The sequence below is a fragment of the Heterodontus francisci genome, chromosome 15 (genome assembly GCF_036365525.1).
Source record: "Heterodontus francisci isolate sHetFra1 chromosome 15, sHetFra1.hap1, whole genome shotgun sequence".
Classification (NCBI taxonomy): Eukaryota; Metazoa; Chordata; class Chondrichthyes; order Heterodontiformes; family Heterodontidae; genus Heterodontus; species Heterodontus francisci.
In genome coordinates, this window is record NC_090385.1 from 78553962 (window position 1) to 78576726 (window position 22765).

Genomic DNA, 22765 nt, shown 5'->3' on the forward strand with positions numbered 1-22765 from the left:
CAAAGTAAGCAACTTAATTAAGACAGCCAAGTTTTTTTTGTTTGTAAAAATTCAAGCCAACAAATAATTTGAATTAAGCTACCTTGAATTAAAAGATCGTAAAACTGCAATAAAGTTTTCTATTCACTACCTTGAAAGTTATTATTTTGTGTGAGTGGAAAATGATTGAAGAATGGATCAGCTTACAAAGTATTAAGAGTAAAGTATCCAGTGATTTCCCTCAGCAGAAAAGGTACATATCTCACAAAGTGATGGCCGTCTCCATAAAGATAATGTCAATTCCTTTCCTATCTCTATAGCTTTCCTGACTAAAATTGAAGAGCCTTCAGCCCACACATGAAGAGAGCCTTTTTTATATCCTTCACTCCAGTTAGTCTGCACTGACAGAGGAAAAGAATGCAATTTCTTTGTAATGATTCACCAAATTAATTCTCGCTCTCTAATCAATATGCTATTTTGTGCATGTTGGCCCAGGTGGACTTTGACCCCATGTGCATTACAGCTGTAAATTCAGATCAACTTTCTATCGTAAAAAGGCTTTCCCGCTCAAAGTCAAGAGTTTGATATTTTCCTCAATTCAAAACGTGCTCAGAATCAGAATTCTCTGCCTGTCTACCTCGTAGACCTGCTTCTGCATTGGAGTTTACAGCCCCAATGTGAGCCAAGGACATTTTGAATGACGAGGTGCATTTAAACACAAGTATCAATGAGTCAGAAAAGTAATTGATAATAGCTATTCCCATTAAGCATCTGCTCCATTTATGAGCTTACCCCACCTCCCTCATTTTTCCTTGCTGTACAAGTCTGCCAAATCGTAATTGTCTGACATACAAAACACCATTAGTGGACAATCAAAAGATAGAGATGTCAATGAACTTGCATACCTAATACAGGTTACACAACAGGATATTTTTTAAAGAATTCTTTCAAACATTCCACAACCTTCAGATAAAAGTTCCTTTTTTGAAGGTTGCACTTCTAGGTTGACATACTGGCTATCAGATGAGAAGTTAAAACAAGGCCCAGCCTGCCCTTCAGGTGGACATAAAAAGTTCCCACAACACTATTTCGAAGAGAAGCAGAGGAGTTCTCCCTAGTGACCTGGCCAACATTTATCCCTCAGCCAGCTTCACTCAAAAACAGATTTCCTGGTTATTATCTTATTGCTGTTTGTGGGAGCTTGCGGTGTGCAAATTGTTGGAATGTAGGAAATGCTGCAACCAATGACTACATTAAAAAAAGGTACTTCAGTGGCTGTAGAGTGCTTTGGGACATGCTGAGATCATGAAAGATGCTACATAGATGCATGTGTTTCTTTCTTTAAGTTAGCTGAACTGTAGGCGCAATAGTCTCAGGTTAAGCAAATCGGTAACACCAGTAAGACCATGCATAGTTACATCCGCAAAGTAACCATAGTAAAGAAATCATTTTCTAAAGCTCACCTCTACCATTTTTCCATTGGTTCAAACTGAGCTTTGGCTCTATGCTAAGGCAGAATTGAGCATGTTGCAGTTTATTGGGGGGTGGGGGGTGGGGTGGAGTGGGGAGGAGGGGTTGAAATAATAGCAAAATATTCTACAATTTTATTTACAGTACATGATGGTGAAACTGAAAAAGGGGCACAGGAGTTGAAGCAAATCAGTCAGGTGAACAACCACCACCACCAGCAGCTGGGAAAATGGAAATACAGGAGAAGGTGCAGTAGGATTACCAGGAGATTCAACAGGAACAGAAGGGCTCGTACAGAGGGCTTCAATAGTTTGCTCCTGAGTAAAGAGGGAGGCCTCTGGGAACAGCTGTAAAAGCACAAAACTTAATAAAGACGTCAACTGCAAAATCATCGCCATGCCTGCTGCTTCTTGTTTCAGGCATGGCTCAGTGGTAGCCTCTGAGTCGGATGTTTTTGTTCCACTTCAGAGACATGGGCTGGAATTTTTCATTGGGTGGGAGGCCTTGCCCACCAGCCGAAAAATCGGTGTCGAGCCCAGGCCTGGGGAGCCACGCAGCGACCTTGCTTCACAGGCCCTTAATTGGACTTGGGCGGGAATTCCACCTCCTGAAGGCAGGGAGTCCCACCTAATGGAGCTGCCGGCCAATCAGCGGGCTGGCAGCTCTTAGTCCCAGCAGCGCCATCGGGAGCGGTGGCCACTGCTGGGACTACACCCAGCCATCAAAATGAGCCGGGCGCCAGCGAGGCAAGGGGGATTGATTAGGGGGGCAGGGGAAGTGTTGTGTGTTGGGGGCTTTGGGGGCGGCCCTTTGTGGGGCAGAGGGTGCCCGATCAGGAGGGCCCCCCCCCCACCCCACAGCCTGCAAGAAAACACCTGGATTTACCAGGCAGGGTTCTTGAGGCTTTTGCAGTCCAGCCACTGAGGGCAAGATACCCGTGGCACCTGGAGAAGGCCCTTAGGTGCCAGTTAATTGGCCACTTAAGGGCCTTTATTGGCCTGGGGTGGGCAGGCCATTTCTCACCGCCACCCTGTGTAAAATTGCAGCAGGAGGGGTTCGAGAACAGCCCCTCCCCCACCTCCCATTCAATTGTACTCACGCCACCACCCACCCAACCCCGCTCGTTTGGGGGCTGTAAAATTCTGGCCTTGAGCACAAAATCCAGGCCAATGCTCCCATTGCAATATTGGGAGAGTGCAGCACTGTCAGAGGGGCATGGATAAGACACTAAACCAACGCCGAATCTACCCTTTCGGGTGGACCCCATGGTCCTATTTCTAAGAAGAGAACTAAGTTCTCCCTGCTGTCCAGGCCAATATTTATCCCTCAACCAACAGCACTAGAACAAAAATACAGGGCTGAATTTTATTCTCCTGCCTCCGGGAGCGGCGGTTGGCAAAAGAAATGGCAGCCCGCCACCTGAGCCACATCGTCCCCACGATCTAGTGTGCAGTGGCTCATTAAAATACACAGGGCAGGCCGTTCTTCTCCCCCCACCCCTCGCACCCCCCCCCCAAAAATCACATGGCGGGTGCGGCATCAGTGACGCTGTGAATAGCGTCAGCTGCCTCTGCACAGACACAGGTGCCAGTTTTAAAGGGCTGCCAGATCTGCCACAGAAAGTGCAGAGTTGAACCCTGTAAACTGTGCCCCCCACTACACCGCAAATAAATTGTCGTCCCATTCCCCCACCCAAAAATACTTACATTGCATAGTTGCCCTCTTTCCACGCCCCCCCAAAATACAAACTGCCGAGTTGACCCCCCAATCCCACAACTGCACAAAGGCCACCCTTTCAACACCCCCCACACTAGAAAAACATAGTTGACCCCATTTCCCCACAGTCCCCCACCCCCCCCCCACAACTACACTAAGAATTCTAAGTTCACCCCTTCCCTACCTCAGTGGCACCAGCTTTCCCTGGACGGGAAAGCGAAGGCCCATGAGTGCCGCCGATAGCACAGAAGATCCCGGGCAGCCAGTAAGACCGCGGTGAACGGTATATAAATTGATTCATTGCCTTTATTTAAATATTTAAAGTTGGGTCCCGTCGTCGGGCAGCAGGGGGAGCCGCCGCCAGGACGATCAGGCCCAGCAATCCCAGCATCGCGCTCCATGGTGGGCCACTGCCGCTGCAATCTTCCAGCCCACCCCCGCCACAGAGCCCGACGTCGGGAGCTAAACAAAATCCAGGCCACAGATTATCTGGTCATGTCTCCCATTTCTGTTTATGAGTCTTTGCTGTGCACAAATTGACTGCCAAGTTTCTTATGTTGCAATGCTGAATACACTCAAAAGTACTTTATTGGCTATAAACCTTTTTGGAGCATCCTGAGTTTATGAAAAGCACTATATAAATACAAGTCTTCTTTTTTCTTGCACTTCTCATTACCAATTCTCTGATGGGAAGTAGCTTCTGTAACCGAGAAGCACGCAAGGCTCTGCTTTAACCAGTATATAGATTTAATTTAAAAATAAGTGGGGATGGTATCTCAACCAAAACTACCAATAAAGAAATTTTGACAATAATGGCACATTTCTACTTCAGCCTGTACAATGTCCAAGTCAGGCAGCCATTGTTTTTTTTTAAACCAGCCAACTATCTACATACACACACACAGGAAAGAAATTTCCTTGCTAAAGATGCAATTTTTAAAAAAATTATCAGCATGTGGTCACCAGCGAGGCCAGCATTTATTGCCCCACGGTGCTGGTGGGCCTTTTTCTTGAACTGCTTCACACCCATCTGGCTACTGCGCTCCCACAAGGCGACAGCAGTTTTATACAACTGAGTGACTTGCAATGCCACTTCTGATGGCAGTCAAGAGACCACCATGATATTCGGGGACTGGAGCCATGTATAAGCCAGACCAGGTAAGGAGAGCAGGCTTCCTTCCCTAAAAAGGACATTAGTGAATCTGTTGGGTGTTTATGTCAATCTGAAAACTTCATGGCTACTTTTTAATGATACCAGTATTTGATTTCTAGATTTTTAAAAATTGAAATCAAATTCTCACAGTGAGATTTAAAGGCAGATCCTTTAGATTATTAGCCCAGTAACATAACCACGACACAGCCATCTCTCTTCTCACTCTCATTTAAACTGTTTTATGTACAAATAACATACTTGACAGGACCAGACTTGACAAGTATGACTGCAAACTGCATAGTTGAGGCCAGTTTAGCCATGCAATAAACAGAGCATCATTTCTGATCCAGTTATCTTCTCTCTATTTATCCAAGTAAAGCAGTAAAATATGTTCAAAAGCTCCAGTTCTGCATGAGCTTGTGCATTTTTGTCTTATGTACAATTGAAATTTTCTAAAATGGACACAAAATCAGGGAAGTGGTTTTACATTTTTCAAAACTGCCATTAAGGAATAGGTAGGTCATTTGCAACTTGCATATTTGCAGCACCTCTCGCCCGCAGGTATAGGCAAGAGGAAAAGAATGCAATGGGCAAGAGGAAACGAGACAGAAATGGAGGTGCTAGGACAGGAACAGAGTACAGGGATGATGACGAGCTTTTGGAAAGTTTTGTGGATACAACCAAGAGAGTTGTAAAAGGTGGTGACTGAACAGGCATTACAGTCTCATTCTGCTATTAATGAGTCCTAGCTCTGTGTAAACACAGTTACCCTCTCATTCTGCCTGGCTTCACAAAATGGGTTGGAACAAATGCTCAGTACCCTAAAATATGTATCACTTATTTGAAAAGAAAAGTTTCAACAACCATGAAATCTCTTTTCCAGAAAGTCCCACCACAAAGAATGTTTAGATAAAAGGAAGAGGGAGAGGATGTGAAGTCCCCTTCTAACTTATCACCCTATCCCAGCACATGACAGAAGGTGGCACAGCCTGGGTATGATGAACTGGGTACAATGATATGTGACCACTCAGGCGATGAAAGGGGGAGGGAGGAGCAGCTAATCTACCAGTGCAGATACATATTGCTCAAAAATGGGAAGAATGGGAAGGAGAGAAAAAGTATACAGATTTGCTAAAGGTTTCAACTTGTTTCCAAATAACCCTGAATGAGACTCGGATACAAAACAACAAATGCACTCCTGACAGATGGCAGTTTCCTCCCAACATATTTGTCTTGGATAAAAAGTTTCCATTAACAGGTAAGTCTCCTATGAAGTGAAGCCTGTGCCCTGTACCATTGAACCAGAAAAGCATCCTCAAAAACAACTACCCTGTAAATGTGGTATCAACCACTGGAGATCCAATGGGAACATCCACCGCACTCAGGCTGTTTGCATTCACTTTTGCATAACAATTCACTTGAAATGACGCAACTAGCAGAAATACTGGTTAATACTTCTCAATACAAATGTTTATGAATGTTTTGTACTGTTCAATTAATTTTCTGATTCTTTGTAGAAAGATAAGAGCTTCTCAAGATGACTAATCAGGCTGAGGGACAGATAGAAGAGAGATCTTGGGATCCCACTGGGTGTGTCTCTTAAATGGAGCCATCCAAATAACACATTGAAACATAAAAAATAGGAGCAGGAGTAGGCCATTCAGCCCTTCGAGCCTGCTCCGCTATTCATTATGATCATGGCTGATCATCCAACTCAGTAACCTGTTCCCGCTTTCCCCCCCATATGCTTTGATCCCTTTCGCCTCAAGAGCGATATTGATCTCCTTCTTGAAAACATACAATGTTTTTGCCTCAACTGCTCTCTGTTGCAGCGAACTCCACAGGCTCACTACTCTCTGGGTGAAGTAATTTCTCCTCATCTCAATCCTGAAAGGTTTACCCCGTATCCTTAGACTACGACCCCTGGTTCTGGACTCCCCTACCATCGGGAACATCCTTCCTGCATCTACCCTGTCAAGTCATGTTAGAATTTTATAGGTTTCTATCAGATCCCCCGTCACTCTTCTGAACTCCAGCGAATATAATCCTAACTGACTCAGTCTCTCCTTATTCGTCAGACCCGCCATCCCAGGAATCAGTCTGATAAACCTTCGCTGCACTCCCTTTATAGCAAGAACATCTTTCCTCAGATAAGGAGACCAAAACTGCACACAATATTCCAGGTGTGGCCTCACCAAGGCCCTGTATAATTGCAGCAAGACATCCCTGCTCCTGTACTCGAATCCTCTCACTATGAAGGCCAACATACCATTTGCCTTTTTTACCACCTGTTGCACCTGCATGCTTACCTTCAGTGACTGGTGTACGAGAACACCCAGGTCTCACTGCATATTCCCCTCTCTCAGTTTATAGCCATTCAGATAATAATCTGCCTTCCTGTTTTTGCTACCAAAGTGGATAACCTCACATTTATCCATACTATACTGCATCTGCCATGCATTTGCCCACTCACTCAACTTGTCCAAATCACCCTGAAGCCTCTCTGCATCCTCCTCACAACTCACCCTCCCACCCAGTTTTGTGTCATCTGCAAATTTGGAGATATTACATTTAGTTCCCTCATCTAAATCATTAATATATATTGTGAATAGCTGGGTTCCTAGCACCGATCCCTGCGGTACCCCACTAGTCACTGCCTGCCATTTGGAAAAAGACCCATTTATCCCTACTCTTTGTCTCCTGTCTGCCAACCAATTTTCTATCCATCCCAATGCACTACCCCCAATCCCGTGCGCTTTAATTTTACACGCTAATCTCTTATGTGGGACTTTGTTGAAAGCCTTCTGAAAGTCCAAATAAACCACATCCACTGGCTCCCCCTCATCAACTCTACTAGTTACATCCTCGAAGAATTCTAGAAGATTTGTCAAGCATGATTTCCCTTTCGTAAATCCATGCTGACTCTGTCCGATTCTACCACTATTCTCCAAGTACTCTGCTATAAAATCTTTGATAATGGACTCTAGAATTTTCCCCACTACCGACGTGAGGCTGACTAGTCTATAATTCCCTGTTTTCTCTCTACCTCCCTTTTTAAATAGCGGGATTACATTAGCTACCCTCCAATCTGTAGGAGCTGCTCCAGAGTCTATAAAATCTTGGAAGATGACCACCAATGCATCCATTATTTCTAGGGCCACTTCCTTAAGTACACGCAACTTACAACGGTGTCAGTTATGTATTCCAACACTCAGTTAAGTCAATGGGGAATTATTGTATCCAACAGGGTTCGATGTTCCATTGCTTTATACCAGGTTCCCATCTTAAATGTCAAAATGTTTGAAATGTTAAGAATGCGTCAATGCAATTGCTCCCTTTTCTTCAGAAATGATTCCCCATTTTCATCTCTACTCTGCTCAACCTTTGGTTGTCAAATAAATGGCCAAACTGCTCCAACAATTATCACAATCCCACACCTAAAAAAACACCTCAACATTTTTATGTTGGGGAAGTTAAAATTAGACTCCCAGGAATACAACGGAACTGACATCTTCACAGAAACCAGCAGCCCATTTAACCAAGTTTCTCTATCCTGTGATTAAAATCATCCCTGAAGCATCTAAAACTTGGGTCATCCAACGACTTGAAGCCAGAATGACAGCACAAACAAACAGCTGCAATCTTCAGGAAATTGGTTTAATAAAAAAGATACACGGTTTTGTTTAGTACGCTGAATGCAACCACCAGCAGATAACAAACTTCCTGCTGCTTAGGTCCTACCGTGGACTGAGTGGACATCTCAGCAGCATGTTGAAGTTCTGAAATGGGCACAAACTCTCAGACAAAGCTGGAGATGCAAAACCTCCACCTGGTAACTTGTGTGGAAACAAGTTAGATCAAATCAAAAGATATCAAAAAAACAGAAAATCTGGTCATTGTCTTATCATGCTAACCCCCACCTGCCAAGAATGAGGCATATTAATTTCGCCACATGGACATTAAATTTCAAATTGTGGTTGGGAAGTGAAGGCCCTGTTACAAGGGCTGCCAGACACTTGGCTGGAAGACATTTACATACCAATAAGGACAAGGGAGGTTACTTCCGTTATCCATTTAACCCACAATGGACTTTGAGCACCAGACATTGAAGGCAGGGAAGCACAATCAAGGCCCTGCTAAGATGATACAATCCACAGAGCCAAGACATGGTCAGACCAGTTAGTCATATGACTAACCTGCTTGGCAACCTGGACTTTTCTGAATTGCACAAACATTTGAACTCAGAAAGACTGTTTGCTCCTGTACTGAGAAGATCTGTCCTGTCTGCTCCCATCTCTTTCTCACAAGCCTCTGAAACCACTGAAGACACCTGAACCCCAAGAAAGAAAAGTCTCCTACAGCGAACAAGGTTTAAGAACAATACTAGGCCCCAACGAAAAGCAAGTACTATCTACAATCAAGGAATCTAGTGAGCTCGAAGAACCATAGCAAAAACTCTTCAGATATTGCCTCAAACTTTTCCACTTGATTTTTCTTCTGCTCTTTTCTGTCTCTATTTGCATGTATGTATTGCGCATGCATGCATGCTAACATGGGCATGTCATGTATCCCTAGGCACCAACCAAATTAAAGTTTAAGTTCAAATTTAATAAATTTCAACTTTTCTTCTTTAAACCCAAGAAAACCTGTTTGTGCTGGTTTCTTTGCCTCAGAATTGTAAAGTGATGAAAAAAGATTCATCAAAGGGGGAGCTAAAAACATGATGTGTTTAAAATTAAATCTTATTACGGTAAGACCAGTGAAGGCTAAGAAGAGGGACCCCGAGACACCTTTCTCACCTGGTCGGAACAGTCTCATTGCTGTTTGTGGGAGCATGCTGTGTGTGAATTGGCTGCTGCATTTCCAACATTACAACAGTGACTATGCTTCAAAAAAGTGTTTAATTAGCTGTAAAGCACTTTGGGACATTGTGGTTGTGAAAAGTGCTATATAAATGCAAGTGTTTCTTTTTATTTTCTTTGTGTCAGAATAGCAACAAGTGATATGGACTGGTTTCAAAGTCAGCTACTATTTCAGTATTTTTAAAAGACACAGAAGCCTCAAATTCAAAGTATCAATTTCTTCCATGACATGGACTTCACACTGCAACATTCTCATGATACACCCATATTTTGGCATGTTCTGTTTTTCACTCAGGTTTTTTTTTTATATCTATGGAAGCAATCTGAATAGTTTCTGAAGTGATGTGCGCTCTCTGTTCATCAAGAACTCAAAGAAGATACTGAGTATATTTTATTTGAGAAACCAAGTGAAAACCCATAAAAATGTCATAAAATGTCAGAAACCACCCTGACAAAGGTCTTAATAAAGAGGAAGCAAGTTATAATATAGTGATGAGGTGACATTAAATTTGGTTTTAAAAGCTTGAAGATTATCAGAGAAAGGAAAGAGAGGTTTGGGTGAACAAAACATTTGCAAGGTGATAGACAAAGAATGGGGGAGTGGGACTAAGTGGATAGTTCTTCCAAAGAGCTGACACAGGCACGATGGACTGAATGATGTTTTCTGTAAGTTTCTATGACTCTCATTAGCAGTGTCCCAGTTTTGAAGTTGGAGGAAAGAATGAGTTAGAGTAGGGCGGATTGCAATGACTCTTGATTCAACACAGTAAGGATGTAGTAGAGAGGAGAAACGGCATAAAGGATGGCACATTCAGAACTTAGAAGGCACAAGAAGAAAATTGAGAGGAACACTAATCAAAGTAACATGGATAGAGCAGAGACACAACAAAGGGTGTACTGGAGAAAAGTGGGGGCTAGATGCACAAGAGGGATGTAACCTGCCCATGCGTGCACAGTGGGTTCTGGGAGAACTGTTCATGTTTTTGGCAGTCAGGCATTTATTAAAAAAAGGCTGAGTGTTCTTGAGGTAAAGAAAGAGAAAACAGCATTTTTCAGAGTTTTTGCAACAGAGGAAATGTGAAAGTTCCGCTCAAGGTCAGTGGAGATAGTGAGGCTCACATAGTTTGATGAAAATGGACCACAGGTGGCAGCCCTTGGTTTGACTTTAAGAGATAAGAAAGTGTGTCTTTGAAGAAGTGAAAGAAACCAAATTTTCACTGTCCCATCAAAGGGTATGGAAGAGGTTTAGGTGTAATGATTCAGCCATTGCACTATGAGAAGACTAGATGTTGTGCACCCTAAAGGTAGTTAATGAATGTAGGTTGAAATCATCAGCAAGAGAGTGGATAGAGTTAGATGATGGAATAAACAATGTCACTGATGTGAAGAAGGAACAGACTGGGAGAAAAGGACAAAACCCTAAGGAACAGCAAGTTAATGGAAAAAGATGCAGAGATGAGCTATTAATTATAATACAAATAAAGGAGTGGCATCATAATCAATCCTTCTCAATCAAATGGCAAGAAACACGTCCAGTTCAGAGCATCTGCTTCAATTGTGGAGTAAAAGAAAATTTAATACAATATTCCAGGTTGTGCATTAATGTATAAAAACAGAACAGAATTTTTCATGAAGCATAAGCTTCATGAGCAGCCACTGCTGTGATGGCTCAAACAGCAGAACCAGTTTATCGGGCAATAGTGGCCCATACAAATCAAAAAGATCCAACTCTGATCCCTTGTCTGCACTGAGTTCACTCAAAACAGCTGAGGGTGGCACAATTGGTGTAAATTTCTGCAAGCTATTGAGAGAGGGGGACACGTACATGAAGAGAAGACCCATCTTCCTGCTCCTGATCAGCAGGTTCAAACTACTCATGTGCCAGTGGCTTATTACTGCTTCCCAACAGAATTATAAGTAACAATTATACGGTGAGAACATTTAATTAACTGCAATTTTTAATTTAAACCAGAATACTTCCTGGGGCACTGTTCACAGAGGAGGGCAAACTGGTTTAGACAATAGGGATGCTATCAAAGTAAGACAGGGTACATGTTACAGCAGAGTAAGTGTGCAGTCTAACTGGCTTTCACCCACTATTGACCAGACATTAAAGACCCTTGGTCGGTCTGTGGCGTATGTCTGTTATTGTTTAATTTACCATCTGAGCAATCAGACTGAATGATCAGGTAATATGTAGGGATTTTAATACATTAACTAACAGTACAGATTTTGTTTTAAAATAAAGCAAATAACCTGGCTGTGCTCTCAATGCATCTGCAATCTGCCATGCGCCCAGAGGTCCTGCAGGGCTACATTGTAGATACTGTATTATAATTAAGGACAACTACTGCAAATATTTCCCGACATTCTGCTACCATAAGAAAGATGGTACTGTTTTACTCTAGGCAGTAATCTAATGCATTTTTAGGTCAAACATCGCTTTTATTTCTGTTACTTTGCCAGCGACACAATTCACCCTTTCATATGTTAAAACTGAATAGACAAGAAATTACTGTTGCTGATATCAGCAGACAAATACTTCACATATTTCTCTGTCCAGTGTTTTAGACATTAATCCACTCAAAATTAATCAGTAACATCTATTAAAATTAAAGCCATAGGAATATTCTAAGTGTTGTCTGCCAATATTGGTTAACTTGATTATCACCACAAATATGCCACTATCCCCAACTCCAGCTAACAGAAACAGGACCACAATAAAAAAAAAACCTAACAGGGATGCAAGGGCAGTAATTCAGTTTCAAAGATTGGATGCATGGTTCATGACATCCCCTGAGTTATGACCCTCCATTTATCTCCAAAGAATACCTTGGTATCTGCACCCAATTTCTACAGATCCAGGGCAAGTGAATAAATAACAGGAAACCAACTTTGCATTCGCAGGCCTGCTTTCTTAAAACAGATGGCAAGATCAAATAAAAGCAAAAAACTGCAGATGCTGGAAATCTGAAATAAAAACAAGAAATGCTGAAAATACTCAGCAGGTCTGGCAGCATCTGTGCAGAGAGAAGCAGAGTTAACGTTTCAGGTCAGAGACCCTTCTTAACTGATCGGAAAAGTTAACTCTGCTTCTCTTTGCACAGATGCTGCCAGACCTGCTGAGTATTTCCAGCATTTCTTGTTTTTATGGCAAGATCAAATGCTGCCTCTAGTTGGGACACAGAAGACGTGATACCAATAATAGTTGGCCAATACTAGGTGCCATGCAAGTACTAAGCCAAAAAGCAGCAGACTCAGTTAGCTGAGCAGTGAAGCAGGAACTTACAATGGGAGCTGGCACTAGAGTGGAACAATGCCACCACTAGCCTGATAGGCCAGACAGTCTACAAGAGATAAGAACTGTAACATTCTACTCGCAGAACTGCTTTGGTACTCTGAAGGCTGTTGTCTTGATCCCTATTGAAAGGATTAAGTCATTTCATGTGCCAACTCTACCTTAGATCATCACTGAGAAAAGACAATGCTCTTTTATTTCAGTGTAAAAGAAAATTAAATTGTCAAACAGAATCTTTGCAGCTTTTTGAGAACTCTCATTGTTACCCCAAATTGATTATACAAAATGACTACATTTTGCTAGCTTAACACAGGACTATGGTAACCAGAAGTGCCACCAACAGTTCAATACCTTCATTTGACTCAGCCTCATATTATTCTGCATTAATAAAAAGAAACACACCAACATTTACCTGACTGTTAACACAATGGAGGGTTTTTTTTATTCATTCATGGGAAGTGGGCGTCACTGGCCAGGCCAGCATTTATTGCCCATCCCTAATTGCCCTTGAGAAGGTGGTGGTGAGCTGCCTTCTTGAACCGCTGCAGTCCATTTGGGGTAGGTAAACTCACAGTGCTGTTAGGAAGGGAGTTCCAGGATTTTGACCCAGTGACAGTGAAGGAACGGCGATATAGTTCCAAGTCAGGAAGGTGTGTTACTTGGAGGGGAACTTGCATGTGGTGGTGTTCCAATGTATTTGCTGCCCTTGTCCTTCTAGTTGGTAGAGGTCGCGGGTTTGGAAGGTGTTGTCTAAGGAGCCTTGGTGCATTGCTGCAGTGTATCTTGTAGATAGTACACACTGCTGCCACTGTGCGCCGGTGGTAGAGGGAGTGAATGTTTGTAGATGGGGTGCCAATCAAGCGGGCTGCTTTGTCCTCGATGGTGTCGAGCTTCTTGAGTGTTGTTGGAGCTGCACCCATCCAGGCAAGTGGAGAGTATTCCAACACACTCCTGACTTGTGCTTTGTAGATGGTGGACAGGCTTGGGGAGTCAGGAGGTGAGTTACTCGCCTCCGGATTCCTAGCCTCTGACCTGCTCTTGTAGCCACGGTATTTATATGGCTACTCCAGTTCAACTTCTGGTCAATGGTAGCCCCTAGGATGTTGATAGTGAGGGATTCAGCGATGGTAATGCCGTTGAATGTCAAGGGGAGATGATTGGAGATGGTCATTGCCTGGCAATTGTGTGGCGCAAATGTTACTTGCCACTTATCAGCCCAAGCCTGGACATTGTCCAGCTCATGTTGCATTTCTACACGGACTGCTTCAGTATCTGAGGAGTCACAAATGGTGCTGAACATTGTTCAATCATCAGCGAACATCCCCACTTCTGACCTTATGATTGAAGGAAGGTCATTGATGAAGCAGCTGAAGATGGTTGCGCCTAGAACCCTGAGGAACTCCGACAGTGATGTCCTGGAGCTCAGATGATTGACCTCCAACAACCACAACTATCTTCCTTTGCGCTAGGTATGACTCCAGCCAGCGGAGGGTTTTCCCCCTGATTCCCATTGACCTCAGTTTTGCTAGGGCACCTCGATGCCATACTCGGTCAAATGCTGCATTGATGTCAAGGGCAGTCACTCTCACCTCACCTAGAGTTCAGCTCTTTTGTCCATGTTTGAACCAAGGCTGTATTGAGGTCAAGAGCTAAGTGGCCCTGGAGGCACCCAAACTGAGCGTCACTGTGCAGGTTATTGCTAAGCAAGTGCCGCTTGATGGCACTGTTGATGACCCCTTCCATCTCTTTACTGATGATTGAGAGTAGGCTGATGGGGCGGTAATTGGCCGGGTTGGATTTGTCCTGCTTTTTGTGTACAGGACATACCTGGGCAATTTTCCACATTGCAGGGTAGATGCCAGTGTTGTAGCTGTACTGGAACAGCTTGGCTAGGGGCGCGGCAAGTTCTGGAGCACAGGTCTTCAGTACTATTGCCGGAATATTGTCAGGGCCCATAGCTTTTGCAATATCCAGTGCCTTCAGTCGTTTCTTGAGATCCCGCGGAATGAATCGAATTGGCTGAAGTCTGGCATCTGTGATGCTGGGGACTTCAGGAGGAGGCCGAGATGGATCATCAACTCGGCACTTCTGGCTGAAGATTGTTGCAAATGCTTCAGCCTTATCTTTCGCACTGATGTGCTGGGCTCCCCCATCATTGAGGATGGAGATATTTGTGGAGCCACCTCCTCCAGTTAGTTGTTTAATTGTCCACCACCATTCACGGCTGGATGTGGCAGGATTACACAGCTTAGATCTGATCCGTTGGTTATGGGATCGCTCAGCTCTATCTATCGCATGCTGCTTACACAGTTTGGCACGCAGATAGTCCTGTGTTGTCGCTTCACCAGGTTGATACCTCATTTTGAGGTATGCCCTCCTGCACTCTTCATTGAACCAGGGTTGGTCTCCTAGCTTGATGGTAATGGTAGAGTGGGGGATATGCCGGGCCATGAGGTTACAGATTGTGGTTGAGTACAAGTCTGCTGCTGCTGATGGCCCACAGTGCCTCATGGATTCCCAGTTTTGCATTGCTAGATCTGTTCGAAATCTATCCCATTTAGCTGCCATCAGAAAACAATTGGGAGCAACTGAAATGTTTAGAAGAAAACATGACATGAGTCATGAAAATGCATCTGTGACTTTGAGAAATAAGTGAAAGAGAATGTTGTTGCACTTTGCATGCTTCTAAGTTATTCAAATGAAGAAAGTATAGTCCAGTATGGAATAGGGTCAGGAAGGATTTGCATGAAATGACACAGGAGCCTCAAATTCTATTCACAGTTTGTAGATTTGCCTTGCAATGACCAGGACTATTCAGGAAACAAGGAAGCAGAAGAGCAGTAAAATACTAGAGTAAGGTCACTTTATTGAATTTTTTTGCAAATTAAAAATGGGTAAGGTAAGTTACACACAGAATTCAGGTTTTTCAATTACTGCAAAGATTTCCACAGCAGCCTGAATGAAGTCCATCTCTAATGAACTATCAGCCATCAGGCCTGTTCAATGTACAATTGTAATTGCCACCATCTTTCAGGCAGAGAGGTAAAGCAACATTTTTTGTTATTTAAACATGAAATGTACACATTTTCCCCTCAATTGATTAATCTGTGCACTCTGGCCCACATTATGAAGTATCCATGTGAGTAGAGAGCATGTACAAGTGGATTATTCTTTCTCCCCAAGAGGGGAAACAGAAGATAGGTGTTGGATAAGAGTAGTTGACCATGTCAAAGGCTGCATAGAGTTCAGGAGAGATAACATACCACAGTAACACTTGGAGAGACTATCACTAACTCTCGTAGAGGCTTCTCAGATGCATTGAAAATTCTATGGTTCTGTCAAACTTGCCTTTCGCATGGGGCAACACAAAAGATGCCAGGTAACCAGCACTGAGGTGCTTCTCAAAAGTGCTCTAGCCATCATATAGGCTTCATGGGTTGCTTTCAGTGCATTGCTGGAGTACATTTCTCCTGTGAAGATTGAGAGCTGGGGAAAAATGAACAGGCAGAAACATTCTAATCAACTTTATTCACTTGTGGTGTCCAATTTTAGTTTTTCATTACAGGCCAAAAGACAAAATGCAGCCTAAGGTTACATACAAATTTATGACATACAGGGTGCTGCTGTATAAGTCTTTACAAAGCTTAGAGTCAGCTGTGCACTGTCTAAAAAAAAACAAATTAAGAACTTTAATTTCTCATTTGTTCCTGCCTTCCATTAAAAATACAGCAGAGGTTCAAGTAATGTTAGGGTCTTAATCTGTTACAGATTTCAGTTCTGCACTCGATATTCTTTCAGGATTACTACAAGTGGCCCCTATGTCCTGCATGATCAGTAGTTTACCGTTACTGCCTGATATCTAGGCATATAACAGCACGATCCAGGGCTCATAACAATGAAACCTCTCCATGTGGGTACTGCATCCTGTGATGTTACACACCCCCAGTATGATAAATGCTCTAGTCAGATCAAACCAATTGTAAACCAAGATGCTGGCTAAATTTCCATGTAATATATGAGCAAACAGTAATACAATTTTAACGTGAAATTTAATCCAATCTTCATTGCTCTTTGTATCAAAAACAACAAATTATACAAGCTTAACCATCGATAAAGTCCCAACTTCAGTTTTACAAACTAGTATTCACTGAACTGACTGGCTCAACCTTACAAAGAGTGATTTCTCCCACTGAGGCCCCTGCTGCTGAAACCCTCAGTCATGCCTTTGTTACCTCTAGTCTTGACTATTCCAACGCACTCCTAGCCGACCTCCCATCTTCCACCCTCCATAAACTTGGCGTCATCCAAAACTCCGCTGTCCACTGTCCATGTCCTAACTCGCACAAAGTCTCGTTCGCCCATCACCCCTATGCTCGCAGACCTTCACTGACTCCTGGTTAAGCAACACCTCAATTTTAGAATTCTCATCCTGGTTTTCAAATCCCTCCATTGCCTTGCCTCTCCCTAATTCCATAACCTCCTCCACCTCTACAACCCTCAGATATCTGCGCTCATCCAATTCAGGCCTCTTGAGCATCCCCAATTTTAATTGCTCCACTATTGGTGGTTGCACCTTCAGCTGCCTGGGCCCTAAGCTCTGAAATCCCTTCCACCTCTCAACATCATTTTCCTCCTTCAAGACTCTTCTTAAAGCCGACCTCTTTGACCAAGCTTTTGGTCAAATTTTGTTTGATAACATTCCTGTAAAGCACCTTGGAATATTTTACCATATTAAAGGCACTCTATAAATGCAAGTTGTTGTTCTTGTTGCATTGCCAGCACTTGACCTTTGCCCAGGCCATTCAAGTATGTTGTGTGAATAGTACTCAAATGTATTCACAAGCATCACTGTCTCAAATTGATATGATACACGAAAACCACATCTGCACCAAACGTTTCATCTGGTCCCAGCTCCTAGGGTGGAATACACTTTCCCAGATAGCTGATATGTCATATGAATTTAATCTCTTATATGTCAAGTTTTATATAATAGCAAAATTTTGTAATAAATTAATATTTCCCCTGGATCAAAGAGTCAAAAATCTTGAAACATGACAACAGCATTTTTAAATACACATTTCACAATACGAGGGGACATAGCTTTAAGTTGAGGGGTGATGGATAAAGGACAGATGTCAGAGGTAGTTTCTTTACTTAGAGAGTAGTAGGGGCGTGGAACACCCTGCCTGCAACAGTAGTAGACTCGCCAACTTTAAGGGCATTTAAGTGGTCATTGGATAGACATATGGATGAAAATGGAATAGTGTAGGTCAGATGGTTTCACAGGTCGGCGCAACATCGAGGGCCGAAGGGCCTGCACTGCGCTGTAATGTTCTATGTTCTATCTATTCAGCAACTCTCGGTCTGCTTCTCTTGTTGTTCAATGTGGTGATTTTTCTGACTTTTAAACAGTGCGATTTTGACCTAGTTGGCAATATGCTCATCTTTGGCTCGGAGAGCCATGATTTCAAGCTTCTTGCCAGGCTCTGAAATCTCCGCAAGGTAAAGTTGGAATGCATCACTGGAAGTGAGGAGCTGTCAAGCCACTCCATTCAAAGCAAAGCAAGGAGTTTTCCTCGTGCATTGACCAATAAACCTCCCTCAACCAAAAACAGATCAACTGGTTATTCATGTTATTGCTGTATGTGGGATTTTGATATGCACAAAATGGCTGACACATTCACCCACAAAACAGCATTAACTGTACTTCATGCTTTGCGATATTCTGACAGATAAGGCACTATATAAAAGCAGGCATCCTCCCTCCCCCCTTTAACTACCACAATATCACGATTCTTCACAAGCTACAGTTGAGTCCTTTGTCAATGATTGCAGTAGAGGCAAAGTGACATGGCCATAAGGGCACTGAAGGCATCAGTAAATGGACACCTACAGCTTCAGCTCTTGCATCACAGTTCTGTACTTGAAGCCGTTATAGTTCCACAGAAAAGAATTCCAGTGGAAAGCACTACTAAAACCACTTTTGTATCTTCAAAAACTAAAAAGCCCTCACTCCACAACATGAAGTGATTAAAACACTTTCTGCACATATATCTAAAAGAATGAAGTAAAATTAGAGGAAGACACATTTGCATAGTTATGTATTTTTCCAGTAATCATTATAAAGAAATGACTGGCTTGGTATATTCTCAGTTTTTGAACAGAGATGCTACAGTATCCCTCAAAAGGATGGGAGTGCAACATTAGCTCAGATCCATTCGGTAAAGGCTATCTCTGACCTGGCTGGGCTATAAAACAGTTAATTTACATTCTGACTCATATCAGACAGGATAGCTAGCATAATTACATGGTACAATGCAGAATTTAATAATAAGCAAGCTAATAAGCTCAAAGTCCTCTGCTCCACAGTAAAATATACTCAATTGAATGGCACAGCCAGCAGATGGCTCGAAACAAAAACAGATTTTTCTTTCTCTATCTTAGGCTGAACCCTTTTTATTGTTTTACTGTAAACCTAAGAATTTTAAATACACGTATTGTCAAGAATTGATTAATTCCCCAACTGGGAAGTACTGGCTAATGGAACAGGATCGCACAATTCTATTCTAAAAGACAAACTCGCGGCAAGTTCATTGGCGTGTTTATCTAATCTAGTCAGGATTTAGCATACACACTGAAACATGTAGATGCATATTCCCACTGGAGCAAGATTCATGCATGCTTGCTTCGTATTAGTGCTTCGTCCAATCACCAGTGCTAGCTCAATAATAGTCCTCCACTTTCTAAAAAGAAGGAGCTATTGAATGGAGTTGATTCTGATGAGCTCAACATTAGATTCCCGTCAACTCCAAATACACTCAATGCTGACCTTCAATGTCAAAATGCTTGCAGAGCTATGATATTCTGGAAAAGTTCCGATCGGAGTCATTAAATATCTCTCAAACCAATCCCATTTAATTCTTTAAAATAGATTTGAACCAACTGCTTAAGTTTTCACCTTCTGGACACATCCACTTCCACAGTGTCCAGCTTTGGTCTGCTAATAACGCTCATTTGCGCTAAAGGATGAGGTCAGGGGTCATTCCTGTGTGTTCACATGATTGTAATCAAGCACATGTTCCTGAAAATTGTAGTGACTATACTGGATTATGTACCTTCCTCACATTTTTGCATCTTGCAGTTGCAGATCAGTCAAAAGAAAAGCATTTCAACTGAAATGCTGTTATAAACCCAAATTAATTTTCAACATTTAGATTTCACCCATTGTTAATTGATCTCAAAAATTGGCAATTGGTAATGAGATTCTCCCAAGTCTCTTTCCCTAGCAGTGTTGCCTAGAACCACAGATCGTTTCCTGTTCTTCTCCTGAAAGCCCTCTTGTGCAATCACACAATCCCTTTGGTTCCAGATACAGTTCCTCACCTAGGACCTGACCTTCATGGTTTAACCTACAAAATGAGCATTAGCTGGCTATTTTACCACATGGGGCATCACAGCTGAATCTGATCCTATTCTCATCCTTGCCATCACCCAACCCTTATATGCAAACTAGGCAGGAATCCATGGATAGCTAACAATTAGATAGGATCCCATTTGAACTTTCCCTAGCCCAGGAACACTAAGGTGAATTCTACAATCCCCTAATGCCTATGCTATCTGAAATCATCCAACTCAAAACACTTGGGGATTAAAATCTGGGCTGTTCCTGGTTTGGTATAATTCAATTCTATGGCAGCACATTCACCACCGTAAATAGGTTAAGTATGGGAAACTCATACTTGGGGGAAAATATTTCTTGTCAACATATTTCACAAGCTTCTTTATATGTTCCCAAATAATTCATGACCCCTCAACATCCCTGGCTGCTTGGTGCAAACTTTAAAAAAAACAAACATGCATCAGGATTTAATACCATTTTGGAATTGGGCAGGTGTCCCAAACCTGTCATATCCTTCAATGGTCTCATCTCTTCCTACCTCAAACCTCCTAGAGTCCAACAAACTCTGCATTCCTCCAACTCTTAACCTCTTGTACAGCCCCCACTTCCTTTATCCCAACATTGGCAGCCATGCCTTCAGTGTTCTGGGTTCCAAGCTCAGAAATTCCTTCCCTAAACCTCTATGCCTCTCTTCCCTTCTTTACGACTCTCTTATAAATCTACCTACCTCTTTGACCAAGCTATAAGCCACCTGTTCGAATATCTCCTATTTTGGCTCCGTGTCAGTCTTTGGACATTTTACCCTGTTAAAGGAACTATATAAATGCAAGTTGATATTGAATCCATGATATCGGATTGGGTGAAACTGCTGTACTTACTCTGTTGGCTGACAGAGGGTCTCCAATGGCAATGGATAGCCAAGTGTGGATGTTGTGTGCACTGGCCATCATCAAAATATCTAGTACCAGGTCTTGCATTTAGCAACATATCCATCATCCATTGGTAATGACGTACTTCTAAAACAATCAATCCTTGGCAGGGTTTTTTAAAAAAACACAAACTGTGGGATTGGCTTAGGATCTCCAGAATCACCAGCTCAGACCATATGGGTTCCTCTCTTGCCCCCGCCCCCACCCCTGCACCCCACTGCCTGCATCCCCCCGCCCACTGCACTGATGGGTTTTTGATCTTCAAGCTCAATGGAAAAAGTGAGTTATAAAAGTGACACTGCTCATGAGCAACCAGAGGAGAAATGAGGTCGGGGAAAGGGGGCAACCAGAGAGCGCAGTTTTGGCCAACACCAGGACACCATATACCCAGCAACACAACAAAGTCCCTCACTCAGAAGGGGAACAACAAGGAGCTGGCATACCTCATCATGTAAAATTAATTACTTTATAAAACTGAGTAAAAAAATATCAAACTTATATTTTTAAAAACTTTCACCATTTTTCTGAAAGTGAAATGCTTATTCAACTGTATTATAAAGTCATGAGCCACATTTTGAAACAATATATTTAATATGTACATGGTAATAAAATGTAATTACATTTAATAGTCTCATCATCTCATCATCCGTTCTTTTAATTAACTAGAATTTGCTCTGTCACTGTTCTATTAAATAGATATTTAATAGGAATGTACATTAGTGGAACACAAGAATAGAATGAAGCTCCCCAATGGCTCAAAGGATAAATATCTGCCAGATATAGTCCCAGCCTGGAAGGCCCAGGTTCAAGCCTGAATCTATAATGTGTTAGCTTATCACAGCAGGGGCAACCCAGTTGCCTTCTATGTGTAAGCAAGGGTGGGGGAAATAGAAAAAGCCAGCAAAGGTTCCTTCTACTGATCATTATCCAGTATTTTGTATCCGAACTTGTACCATGTTCCATTCACCCATCACTCCAGTGTTCGCTGACCTACATTGGCTTCCATTCCAGCAATGCCTCAATTTTTGCTTGTTTTCAAATCCCTCCATGGCCTCACCCTTCCCTATCTCTAACTTCCGCCAGCCCTACAACAGTCAGATCTCTGCACTCCTCCAATTCCAGCCTCTTGCACATGCCCGATTTTTCATCACTCCAGCACTGGCATTTGTGCCTTCAGCTGCCTCGGCCCTAAACTTGTGTGCTGCTCTCCTCTTTTCAGACTCCTTAGAACTTACTTCTTCAGCCAAGCTTTTGATCACCCGTCTTAAGATCTCCTTATGTGGCTCAATGTCAAATTTTGTTGCATAACACTCCTGTGAAGAGCCTTGGAATGTTTTACCACATTAAAGATGCTATATAAATGTAAGTTGTTGTTGTCTGAATGGATGACAAGTGATGAATGTATTTGGATCAAATGGGATGCCTTAATAGTTGAATAACTTTTTAAACAATCACCAGCTAGACTCACATGAAGAACAATTTCTTGGCCTGGGGACAGAAAACCACCTGCAGAATCACACTCCAGCCTGAATGATAATCAGTGCCTTTCGGTGCAATGGGGAGGAAATAGAGGAGTGGGGAGGAGGGGAAGAAAGTAACGGTTATGACATAGTTGGCCTTTGTGATTCACCACAGGGCACAATCTCAATGTTAATCTGTATTGTCTGCTGAGGGACAGGATGGGGTGAGAGTGTTGGGGTGGAGGGCAGTGGGTGGGGGGGGGGGGGGGGGGGTGGCGGGTGGTGGTGGTGGAGAATCAGAGAAGCAGTTACAAAGAGCAATTAACTGTGTCAACAGCAGGACATCCAAGGATAAGATTGAACACTTGCGCCCTCAGTCAAAGATGAGTGTGGCATGGAGTATGATGTAATATCATAGTTCTGCACAGATCTCCGTGAACCCATCCAGAATGCCCCTCCCAAGGACAAAATTGTCACCCTCGGCGATTTCAACGCCAGA

General features: G+C 42.8%; 1 protein-coding gene across 9 annotated transcripts in view; it reads right to left on the bottom strand.

Moving 5' to 3' along the window:
• elf1 (E74-like ETS transcription factor 1) overlaps positions 1–22765 on the bottom strand; it is a 280446-nt gene that overhangs the window by 133774 nt on the left and 123907 nt on the right. The window contains exon 2 of one of the 9 annotated variants that reach the window (XM_068047707.1): positions 15827–15964. The exons of the other annotated variants lie outside the window; for them this stretch is intronic. The gene's annotated coding sequence lies outside the window, so the exon portion shown is untranslated. The remainder of the gene's footprint in view (positions 1–15826; positions 15965–22765) is intronic. 9 annotated transcript variants of the gene reach the window in all.